The sequence below is a fragment of the Eurosta solidaginis genome, chromosome X, assembly GCF_040869045.1.
Source record: "Eurosta solidaginis isolate ZX-2024a chromosome X, ASM4086904v1, whole genome shotgun sequence".
Taxonomy (NCBI): Eukaryota; Metazoa; Arthropoda; class Insecta; order Diptera; family Tephritidae; genus Eurosta; species Eurosta solidaginis.
This window is the reverse complement of record NC_090324.1, coordinates 132,357,878-132,370,310: the sequence shown is the minus strand read 5'-3', so window position 1 is coordinate 132,370,310 and position 12,433 is coordinate 132,357,878.

Sequence of the window (12,433 nt, the reverse complement as noted above, 5' to 3'; positions counted from 1 at the left end):
ATATATGCTATATAAGTAAATATTCGGTGAAATTTGAAGCTTCTAGCTGTTAAAATGGGGCTAAAATTAGCGAAAATATATATATATATACTATATATATATACTATATATACCACCATATATATACTATATATACCACCGATCTTTATGATTTTTTCAGACAACAATATATGCTATATACGTAAGCATTCGCTGAAATTTGAAGCTTCTAGCTGTTAAAATGGGGCTAAAATTTGCGAAAATATATATATATACTATATATATATACTATATATACCACCATATATATACTATATATACCACCGATCTTTATGATTTTTTCAGACAACAATATATGCTATATACGTAAGCATTCGCTGAAATTTGAAGCCTCTAGCTCTTAAAATAGGGCAGTAATTACGAAAAGTTCCTTATCTGAACAATCGGTTGTGGGGGATATATACTATATATACGACCGATCTCATAAATTTTTTCAGGCAACAATATGTTCAATATACGAAAGTATATGGTGAAGTTTGAAGTTTCAATCTGTTAAATTGGGTAAGATATTACAAAAATCCTCTTTTTCTGAAAAATCGGTTGTATGGAGGATATATGCTATAGTGGTCCGATCCGGTCGGTTCCTGCTACACCTGCTCACCAAATTTTATCAGGATATCTCAAAAATTGAGGGACTAGTTTGCATACAAACAGACAGACGGACAGACGGACAGACGGACATGGCTAAAACAACTCAGCTCTTCAACCTGATTATTTCGGTATACTTAATGGTGGGTCTATCTATTTTCCTTTAAGGACTTACAATTTTCGGTTTCGTGACGAAATTAATATACCATTTCATTTTCATGAAAGGTATAAAAATAGGTAGGTAATCTGTGTGAGGATGCAAAGCTTCACGTTTTTTGTGGTCTGCATGTAAAAACTATGGCTACGAATCACGTATTTCAAAAATATATGACGTAAACGTAACTATTTGATGAAATTTGATGAATCTTGAAGCTTCTAGCCGTAAAAAAGGGGTCAATAGACAGTTTATATGAAGTATATAATATATATACCACCGATCTCTATGATTTTTTCAGACAACAATATATGCTATATACGAAAGCATTTTGTGAAATTTGAAGCTTCTAACTGTTAAAACGGGGCAGAAATTGCGCAAAGTTTCTTATCTGAACAATCGGTTGTATGAGATATATACTATGTGTATCACCGATCTCAATGATTTTTTCAGACATCAATATATGCTATACACGTAAGCAGTTGGTGAAATTTGAAGCTTCTAGCTGTTAAAATGGGGTAGAAATTGCGAAAAGTTTGTTATCTGAACAATCGGTTGTATGAGATATATACTATATATAGAACCGATCTCTATGATTTTTTCAGACAACAATATATGCTATATACGTAAGCAATCAGTGAAATTTGAAGCTTATAGCTGTTAAAATGGGGTAGAAATTGCGAAAAGTTTCTTATCTGAACAATCGGTTGTATGAGATATATACTATATATACAACCGATCTCTATGATTTTTTCACACAACAATGTATGCTATATACGTAAGCAATCGGTGAAATTTGAAGCTTATAGCTGTTAAAATGGGGTAGAAATTGCGAAAAGTTTCTTATCTGAACAATCGGTTGTATGAGATATATACTATATATACAACCGATCTCTATGATTTTTTCACACAACAATATATGCTATATACGTAAGCAATCGGTGAAATTTGAAGCTTATAGCTGTTAAAATGGGGTAGAAATTGCGCAAAGTTTCTTATCTGAACAATCGGTTGTATGAGATATATACTATGTGTATCACCGATCTCAATGATTTTTTCAGACATCAATATATGCTATACACGTAAGCAGTTGGTGAAATTTGAAGCTTCTAGCTGTTAAAATGGGGTAGAAATTGCGAAAAGTTTCTTATCTGAACAACCGGTTGTATGAGATATATACTATATATACAACCGATCTCTATGATTTTTTCAGACAACAATATATGCTATATACGTAAGCATTCGCTGAAATTTGAAGCCTCTAGCTCTTAAAATAGGGCAGTAATTACGAAAAGTTCCTTATCTGAACAATCGGTTGTGGGGGATATATACTATATATACGACCGATCTCATAAATTTTTTCAGGCAACAATATGTTCAATATACGAAAGTATATGGTGAAGTTTGAAGCTTCAATCTGTTAAATTGGGTAAGATATTACAAAAATCCTCTTTTTCTGAAAAATCGGTTGTATGGAGGATATATGCTATAGTGGTCCGATCCGGTCGGTTCCGACAAATGTCTAATCGGACACCCAAATACACCTGCTCACCAAATTTTATCAAGATATCTCAAAAATTGAGGGACTAGTTTGCATACAAACAGACAGACGGACAGACGGACAGACGGACATGGCTAAAACAACTCAGCCCTTCAACCTGATTATTTCGGTATTCTTAATGGTGGGTCTATCTATTTTCCTTTAAGGACTTACAATTTTCGGTTTCGTGACGAAATTAATATACCATTTCATTTTCATGAAAGGTATAAAAATAGGTAGGTAATCTGTGTGAGGATGCAAAGCTTCACGTTTTTTGTGGTCTGCATGTAAAAACTATGGCTACGAATCACGTATTTCAAAAATATATGACGTAAACGTAACTATTTGATGAAATTTGATGAATCTTGAAGCTTCTAGCCGTAAAAAAGGGGTCAATAGACAGTTTATATGAAGTATATAATATATATACCACCGATCTCTATGATTTTTTCAGACAACAATATATGCTATATACGAAAGCATTTTGTGAAATTTGAAGCTTCTAACTGTTAAAACGGGGCAGAAATTGCGAAAAGTTTCTTATCTGAACAATCGGTTGTATGAGATATATACTATATATACAACCGATCTCTATGATTTTTTCAGACAACAATATATGCTATATACGTAAGCAATTGGTGAAATTTGAAGCTTATAGCTGTTAAAATGGGGTAGAAATTGCGAAAAGTTTCTTATCTGAACAATCGGTTGTATGAGATATATACTATATATACAACCGATCTCTATGATTTTTTCAGACAACAATATATGCTATATAAGTAAATATTCGGTGAAATTTGAAGCTTCTAGCTGTTAAAATGGGGCTAAAATTTGCGAAAATATATATATATATACTATATATATATACTATATATACCACCATATATATACTATATATACCACCGATCTTTATGATTTTTTCAGACAACAATATATGCTATATACGTAAGCATTCGCTGAAATTTGAAGCCTCTAGCTCTTAAAATAGGGCAGTAATTACGAAAAGTTCCTTATCTGAACAATCGGTTGTGGGGGATATATACTATATATACGACCGATCTCATAAATTTTTTCAGGCAACAATATGTTCAATATACGAAAGTATATGGTGAAGTTTGAAGCTTCAATCTGTTAAATTGGGTAAGATATTACAAAAATCCTCTTTTTCTGAAAAATCGGTTGTATGGAGGATATATGCTATAGTGGTCCGATCCGGTCGGTTCCGACAAATGTCTAATCGGACACCCAAATACACCTGCTCACCAAATTTTATCAAGATATCTCAAAAATTGAGGGACTAGTTTGCATACAAACAGACAGACCTACAGACGGACAGACGGACAGACGGACATGGCTAAAACAACTCAGCTCTTCAACCTGATTATTTCGGTATACTTAATGGTGGGTCTATCTATTTTCCTTTAAGGACTTACAATTTTCGGTTTCGTGACGAAATTAATATACCATTTCATTTTCATGAAAGGTATAAAAATAGGTAGGTAATCTGTGTGAGGATGCAAAGCTTCACGTTTTTTGTGGTCTGCATGTAAAAACTATGGCTACGAATCACGTATTTCAAAAATATATGACGTAAACGTAACTATTTGATGAAATTTGATGAATCTTGAAGCTTCTAGCCGTAAAAAAGGGGTCAATAGACAGTTTATATGAAGTATATAATATATATACCACCGATCTCTATGATTTTTTCAGACAACAATATATGCTATATACGAAAGCATTTTGTGAAATTTGAAGCTTCTAACTGTTAAAACGGGGCAGAAATTGCGCAAAGTTTCTTATCTGAACAATCGGTTGTATGAGATATATACTATGTGTATCACCGATCTCAATGATTTTTTCAGACATCAATATATGCTATACACGTAAGCAGTTGGTGAAATTTGAAGCTTCTAGCTGTTAAAATGGGGTAGAAATTGCGAAAAGTTTGTTATCTGAACAATCGGTTGTATGAGATATATACTATATATAGAACCGATCTCTATGATTTTTTCAGACAACAATATATGCTATATACGTAAGCAATCAGTGAAATTTGAAGCTTATAGCTGTTAAAATGGGGTAGAAATTGCGAAAAGTTTCTTATCTGAACAATCGGTTGTATGAGATATATACTATATATACAACCGATCTCTATGATTTTTTCACACAACAATAAATGATATATACGTAAGCAATCGGTGAAATTTGAAGCTTATAGCTGTTAAAATGGGGTAGAAATTGCGAAAAGTTTCTTATCTGAACAATCGGTTGTATGAGATATATACTATATATACAACCGATCTCTATGATTTTTTCACACAACAATAAATGCTATATACGTAAGCAATCGGTGAAATTTGAAGCTTATAGCTGTTAAAATGGGGTAGAAATTGCGCAAAGTTTCTTATCTGAACAATCGGTTGTATGAGATATATACTATGTGTATCACCGATCTCAATGATTTTTTCAGACATCAATATATGCTATACACGTAAGCAGTTGGTGAAATTTGAAGCTTCTAGCTGTTAAAATGGGGTAGAAATTGCGAAAAGTTTCTTATCTGAACAATCGGTTGTATGAGATATATACTATATATAAAACCGATCTCTATGATTTTTTCACACAACAATAAATGCTATATACGTAAGCAATCGGTGAAATTTGAAGCTTATAGCTGTTAAAATGGGGTAGAAATTGCGCAAAGTTTCTTATCTGAACAATCGGTTGTATGAGATATATACTATGTGTATCACCGATCTCAATGATTTTTTCAGACATCAATATATGCTATACACGTAAGCAGTTGGTGAAATTTGAAGCTTCTAGCTGTTAAAATGGGGTAGAAATTGCGAAAAGTTTCTTATCTGAACAACCGGTTGTATGAGATATATACTATATATACAACCGATCTCTATGATTTTTTCAGACAACAATATATGCTATATACGTAAGCATTCGCTGAAATTTGAAGCCTCTAGCTCTTAAAATAGGGCAGTAATTACGAAAAGTTCCTTATCTGAACAATCGGTTGTGGGGGATATATACTATATATATGACCGATCTCATAAATTTTTTCAGGCAACAATATGTTCAATATACGAAAGTATATGGTGAAGTTTGAAGCTTCAATCTGTTAAATTGGGTAAGATATTACAAAAATCCTCTTTTTCTGAAAAATCGGTTGTATGGAGGATAATTGCTATAGTGGTCCGATCCGGTCGGTTCCGACAAATGTCTAATCGGACACCCAAATACACCTGCTCACCAAATTTTATCAAGATATCTCAAAAATTGAGGGACTAGTTTGCATACAAACAGACAGACGGACAGACGGACAGACGGACATGGCTAAAACAACTCAGCTCTTCAACCTGATTATTTCGGTATTCTTAATGGTGGGTCTATCAATTTTCCTTTAAGGACTTACAATTTTCGGTTTCGTGACGAAATTAATATACCATTTCATTTTCATGAAAGGTATAAAAATAGGTAGGTAATCTGTGTGAGGATGCAAAGCTTCACGTTTTTTGTGGTCTGCATGTAAAAACTATGGCTACGAATCACGTATTTCAAAAATATATGACGTAAACGTAACTATTTGATGAAATTTGATGAATCTTGAAGCTTCTAGCCGTAAAAAAGGGGTCAATAGACAGTTTATATGAAGTATATAATATATATACCACCGATCTCTATGATTTTTTCAGACAACAATATATGCTATATACGAAAGCATTTTGTGAAATTTGAAGCTTCTAACTGTTAAAACGGGGCAGAAATTGCGCAAAGTTTCTTATCTGAACAATCGGTTGTATGAGATATATACTATGTATATCACCGATCTCAATGATTTTTTCAGACATCAATATATGCTATACACGTAAGCAGTTGGTGAAATTTGAAGCTTCTAGCTGTTAAAATGGGGTAGAAATTGCGAAAAGTTTCTTATCTGAACAATCGGTTGTATGAGATATATACTATATATAGAACCGAAATCTATGATTTTTTCAGACAACAATATATGCTATATACGTAAGCAATCAGTGAAATTTGAAGCTTATAGCTGTTAAAATGGGGTAGAAATTGCGAAAAGTTTCTTATCTGAACAATCGGTTGTATGAGATATATACTATATATACAACCGATCTCTATGATTTTTTCAGACAACAATATATGCTATATATGTAAGCAATTGGTGAAATTTGAAGCTTATAGCTGTTAAAATGGGGCTAAAATTTGCGAAAATATATATATATATACTATATATATATACTATATATACCACCATATATATATTATATATACCACCGATCTTTATGATTTTTTCAGACAACAAAATATGCTATATACGTAAGCATTCGCTGAAATTTGAAGCCTCTAGCTCTTAAAATAGGGCAGTAATTACGAAAAGTTCCTTATCTGAACAATCGGTTGTGGGGGATATATACTATATATACGACCGATCTCATAAATTTTTTCAGGCAACAATATGTTCTATATACGAAAGTATATGGTGAAGTTTGAAGCTTCAATCTGTTAAATTGGGTAAGATATTACAAAAATCCTCTTTTTCTGAAAAATCGGTTGTATGGAGGATATATGCTATAGTGGTCTGATCCGGTCGGTTCCGACAAATGTCTAATCGGACACCCAAATACACCTGCTCACCAAATTTTATCAAGATATCTCAAAAATTGAGGGACTAGTTTGCATACAAACAGACAGACGGACAGACGGACAGACGGACATGGCTAAAACAACTCAGCTCTTCAACCTGATTATTTCGGTATACTTAATGGTGGGTCTATCTATTTTCCTTTAAGGACTTACAATTTTCGGTTTCGTGACGAAATTAATATACCATTTCATTTTCATGAAAGGTATAAAAATAGGTAGGTAATCTGTGTGAGGATGCAAAGCTTCACGTTTTTTGTGGTCTGCATGTAAAAACTAAGGCTACGAATCACGTATTTCAAAAATATATGACGTAAACGTAACTATTTGATGAAATTTGATGAATCTTGAAGCTTCTAGCCGTAAAAAAGGGGTCAATATGACAGTTTATATGAAGTATATAATATATATACCACCGATCTCTATGATTTTTTCAGACAAAAATATATGCTATATACGAAAGCATTTTGTGAAATTTGAAGCTTCTAACTGTTAAAACGGGGCAGAAATTGCGCAAAGTTTCTTATCTGAACAATCGGTTGTATAAGATATATACTATGTATATCACCGATCTCAATGATTTTTTCAGACATCAATATATGCTATACACGTAAGCAGTTGGTGAAATTTGAAGCTTCTAGCTGTTAAAATGGGGTAGAAATTGCGAAAAGTTTCTTATCTGAACAATCGGTTGTATGAGATATATACTATATATAGAACCGATCTCTATGATTTTTTCAGACAACAATATATGCTATATACGTAAGCAATCAGTGAAATTTGAAGCTTATAGCTGTTAAAATGGGGTAGAAATTGCGAAAAGTTTCTTATCTGAACAATCGGTTGTATGAGATATACACTATATATACAACCGATCTCTATGATTTTTTCAGACAACAATATATGCTATATACGAAAGCAATCGGTGAAATTTGAAGCTTATATCTGTTAAAATGGGGTAGAAATTGCGAAAAGTTTCTTATCTGAACAATCGGTTGTATGAGATATATACTATATATACAACCGATCTCTATGATTTTTTCAGACAACAATATATGCTATATAAGTAAATATTCGGTGAAATTTGAAGCTTCTAGCTGTTAAAATGGGGCTAAAATTTGCGAATATATATATATATATACTATATATACTATATATACCACCATATATATACTATATATACAACCTATCTTTATCATTTTTTCAGACAACAATATATGCTATATACGTAAGCATTCGCTGAAATTTGAAGCCTCTAGCTCTTAAAATAGGGCAGTAATTACGAAAAGTTCCTTATCTGAACAATCGGTTGTGGGGGATATATACTATATATACGACCGATCTCATAAATTTTTTCAGGCAACAATATGTTCAATATAAGAAAGTATATCATGAAGTTTGAAGCTTCAATCTGTTAAATTGGGTAAGATATTACAAAAATCCTCTTTTTCTGAAAAATCGGTTGTATGGAGGATATATGCTATAGTGGTCCGATCCGGTCGGTTCCGACAAATGTCTAATCGGACACCCAAATACACCTGCTCACCAAATTTTATCAAGATATCTCAAAAATTGAGGGACTAGTTTGCATACAAACAGACAGACGGACAGACGGACATGGCTAAAACAACTCAGCTCTTCAACCTGATTATTTCGGTATACTTAATGGTGGGTCTATCTATTTTCCTTTAAGGACTTACAATTTTCGGTTTCGTGACGAAATTAATATACCATTTCATTTTCATGAAAGTTATAAAAACAGGTAGGTACTTTGTGTGAGGATGCAAAGTTTCAGGTTTTTTGTGGTCTGCGTGTAAAAACTATGACTACGAATCACGTATTTCAAAAATATATGACGAAAACGTAACTATTTGATGAAATTTGATGAATTTTGAAGATTCTAGCCGTAAAAAAGGGGTCAAAATGACAGTTTATATGAAGTATATAATATATGCTATATACGTAAACAGTTGGTGAAATTTGAAGCTTCTAGCTGTTAAAATGGGGCCGAAATCGTAAAAAAAATATATATATACTATATATATATACTATATATACCATCATATATATCTTATATATATCACCGATCTCTATGATTTTTTGACACAACAATACATACTATATACGTAAGCAATCGGTGAAATTTGAAGCTTATAACTGTTAAAATGGGGAAGAAATTGCGCAAAGTTTCTTATCTGAACAATCGGTTGTATGGGATATATACTATATATACCACCGGTATCTATGATTTTCTCAGATAACAATATATGCTATACACGTAAGCATTTGGTGAAATTTGAACATATCTAAACGATTTTTAAGATAAATATAAAATAAACAAGTAAGAACGGGACTGTCTTCGGCTGTGCCGAAGACTTCATACCTTTCATGAATGGGGCTGAACAATAATCTTATCCCGTTCGTAATCTCCGAATAATCGGATGTATAAGATAAGAAATATATAGTGAACAGATCTACATACCTTAACGATTTTTAAGATAAATATAAAATAAAAAACAGGTAGGTACTTTGTGTGAGGATGCAAAGTTTCAGGTTTTTTGTGGTCTGCGTGTAAAAACTATGACTACGAATCACGTATTTCAAAAATATATGACGAAAACTTAACTATTTGATGAAATTTGATGAATTTTGAAGATTCTAGCCGTAAAAAAGGGGTCAAAATGACAGTTTATATGAAGTATATAATATATGCTATATACGTAAACAGTTGGTGAAATTTGAAGCTTCTAGCTGTTAAAATGGGGCCGAAATCGTAAAAAAAATATATATATACTATATATATATACTATATATACCATCATATATATCTTATATATATCACCGATCTCTATGATTTTTTGACACAACAATACATACTATATACGTAAGCAATCGGTGAAATTTGAAGCTTATAACTGTTAAAATGGGGAAGAAATTGCGCAAAGTTTCTTATCTGAACAATCGGTTGTATGAGATATATACTATGTGTACCACCGATCTCAATGATTTTTTCAGACATCAATATATGCTATACACGTAAGCAGTTGGTGAAATTAAAAGCTTCTAGCTGTTAAAATGGGGCCGAAATCGTAAAAAAAATATATATATACTATATATATATACTATATATACCATCATATATATATTATATATATCACCGATCTCTATGATTTTTTGACACAACAATACATACTATATACGTAAGCAATCGGTGAAATTTGAAGCTTATAACTGTTAAAATGGGGAAGAAATTGCGCAAAGTTTCTTATCTGAACAATCGGTTGTATGGGATATATACTATATATACCACCGGTATCTATGACTTTCTCAGACAACAATATATGCTATACACGTAAGCATTTGGTGAAATTTGAACATATCTAAACGATTTTTAAGATAAATATAAAATAAAAAATAGGTAGGTAATCTGTGTGAGGATGCAAAGCTTCACGTTTTTTGTGGTCTGCATGTAAAAACTAAGGCTACGAATCACGTATTTCAAAAATATATGACGTAAGCGTAACTATTTGATGAAATTTGATGAATCTTGAAGCTTCTAGTCGTAAAAAAGGGGTCAATATGACAGTTTATATGAAGTATATAATATATATACCACCGATCTCTATGATTTTTTCAGACAACAATATATGCTATATACGAAAGCATTTTGTGAAATTTGAAGCTTCTAACTGTTAAAACGGGGCAGAAATTGCGCAAAGTTTCTTATCTGAATAATCGGTTGTATGAGATATATACTATGTATATCACCGATCTCAATGATTTTTTCAGACATCAATATATGCTATACACGTAAGCAGTTGGTGAAATTTGAAGCTTCTAGCTGTTAAAATGGGGTAGAAATTGCGAAAAGTTTCTTATCTGAACAATCGGTTGTATGAGATATATACTATATATAGAACCGATCTCTATGATTTTTTCAGACAACAATATATGCTATATACGTAAGCAATCAGTGAAATTTGAAGCTTATAGCTGTTAAAATGGGGTAGAAATTGCGAAAAGTTTCTTATTTGAACAATCGGCTGTATGAGATATACACTATATATACAACCGATCTCTATGATTTTTTCAGACAACAATATATGCTATATACGTAAGCAATCGGTGAAATTTGAAGCTTATAGCTGTTAAAATGGGGTAGAAATTGCGAAAAGTTTCTTATCTGAACAATCGGTTGTATGAGATATATACTATATATAGAACCGATCTCTATGATTTTTTCAGACAACAATATATGCTATATAAGTAAATATTCGGTGAAATTTGAAGCTTCTAGCTGTTAAAATGGGGCTAAAATTTGCGAAAATATATATATATATACTATATATATATACTATATATACCAGCATATATATACTATATATACCACCGATCTTTATGATTTTTTCAGACAACAATATATGCTATATACGTAAGCATTCGCTGAAATTTGAAGCTTCTAGCTCTTAAAATAGGGCAGTAATTACGAAAAGTTCCTTATCTGAACAATCGGTTGTGGGGGATATATACTATATATACGACCGATCTCATAAATTTTTTCAGGCAACTATATGTTCAATATACGAAAGTATATGGTGAAGTTTGAAGCTTCAATCTGTTAAATTGGGTAAGATATTACAAAAATCCTCTTTTTCTGAAAAATCGGTTGTATGGAGGATATATGCTATAGTGGTCCGATCCGGTCGGTTCCGACAAATGTCTAATCGGACACCCAAATACACCTGCTCACCAAATTTTATCAAGATATCTCAAAAATTGAGGGACTAGTTTGCATACAAACAGACAGACGGACAGACGGACAGACGGACAGACGGACATGGCTAAAACAACTCAGCTCTTCAACCTGATTATTTCGGTATACTTAATGGTGGGTCTATCTATTTTCCTTTAAGGACTTACAATTTTCGGTTTCGTGACGAAATTAATATACCATTTCATTTTCATGAAAGGTATAAAAATAGGTAGGTAATCTGTGTGAGGATGCAAAGCTTCACGTTTTTTGTGGTCTGCATGTAAAAACTATGGCTACGAATCACCCCTGGTCCGCCTTTATGGCGATATCTCGAAAAGGCGTCCACCTATAGAACTAAGGCCGACTCCCTCTTAAAATACTCATTAACACTTTTCATTTGATACCCATATCGTACAAACAAATTCTTGAGTCACCCCTGGTCCGCCTTTATGGCGATATCTCGAAAAGGCTTCCACCTATAGAACTAAGGCCCACGCCCTTTTAAAATACTCATTAACATCTTTCGTTTGATACTCATATTGTACAAACACATTCTAGAGTCATCCCTGGGTATCAAAACCCATATCGTACAAACAAATTCTAGATTCGCCCCTGGCCCACCTTTATGGCGATATTTCGAAAAGACGTCCACCTATAGAAATAAGGCCCACGCCCTTTTAAA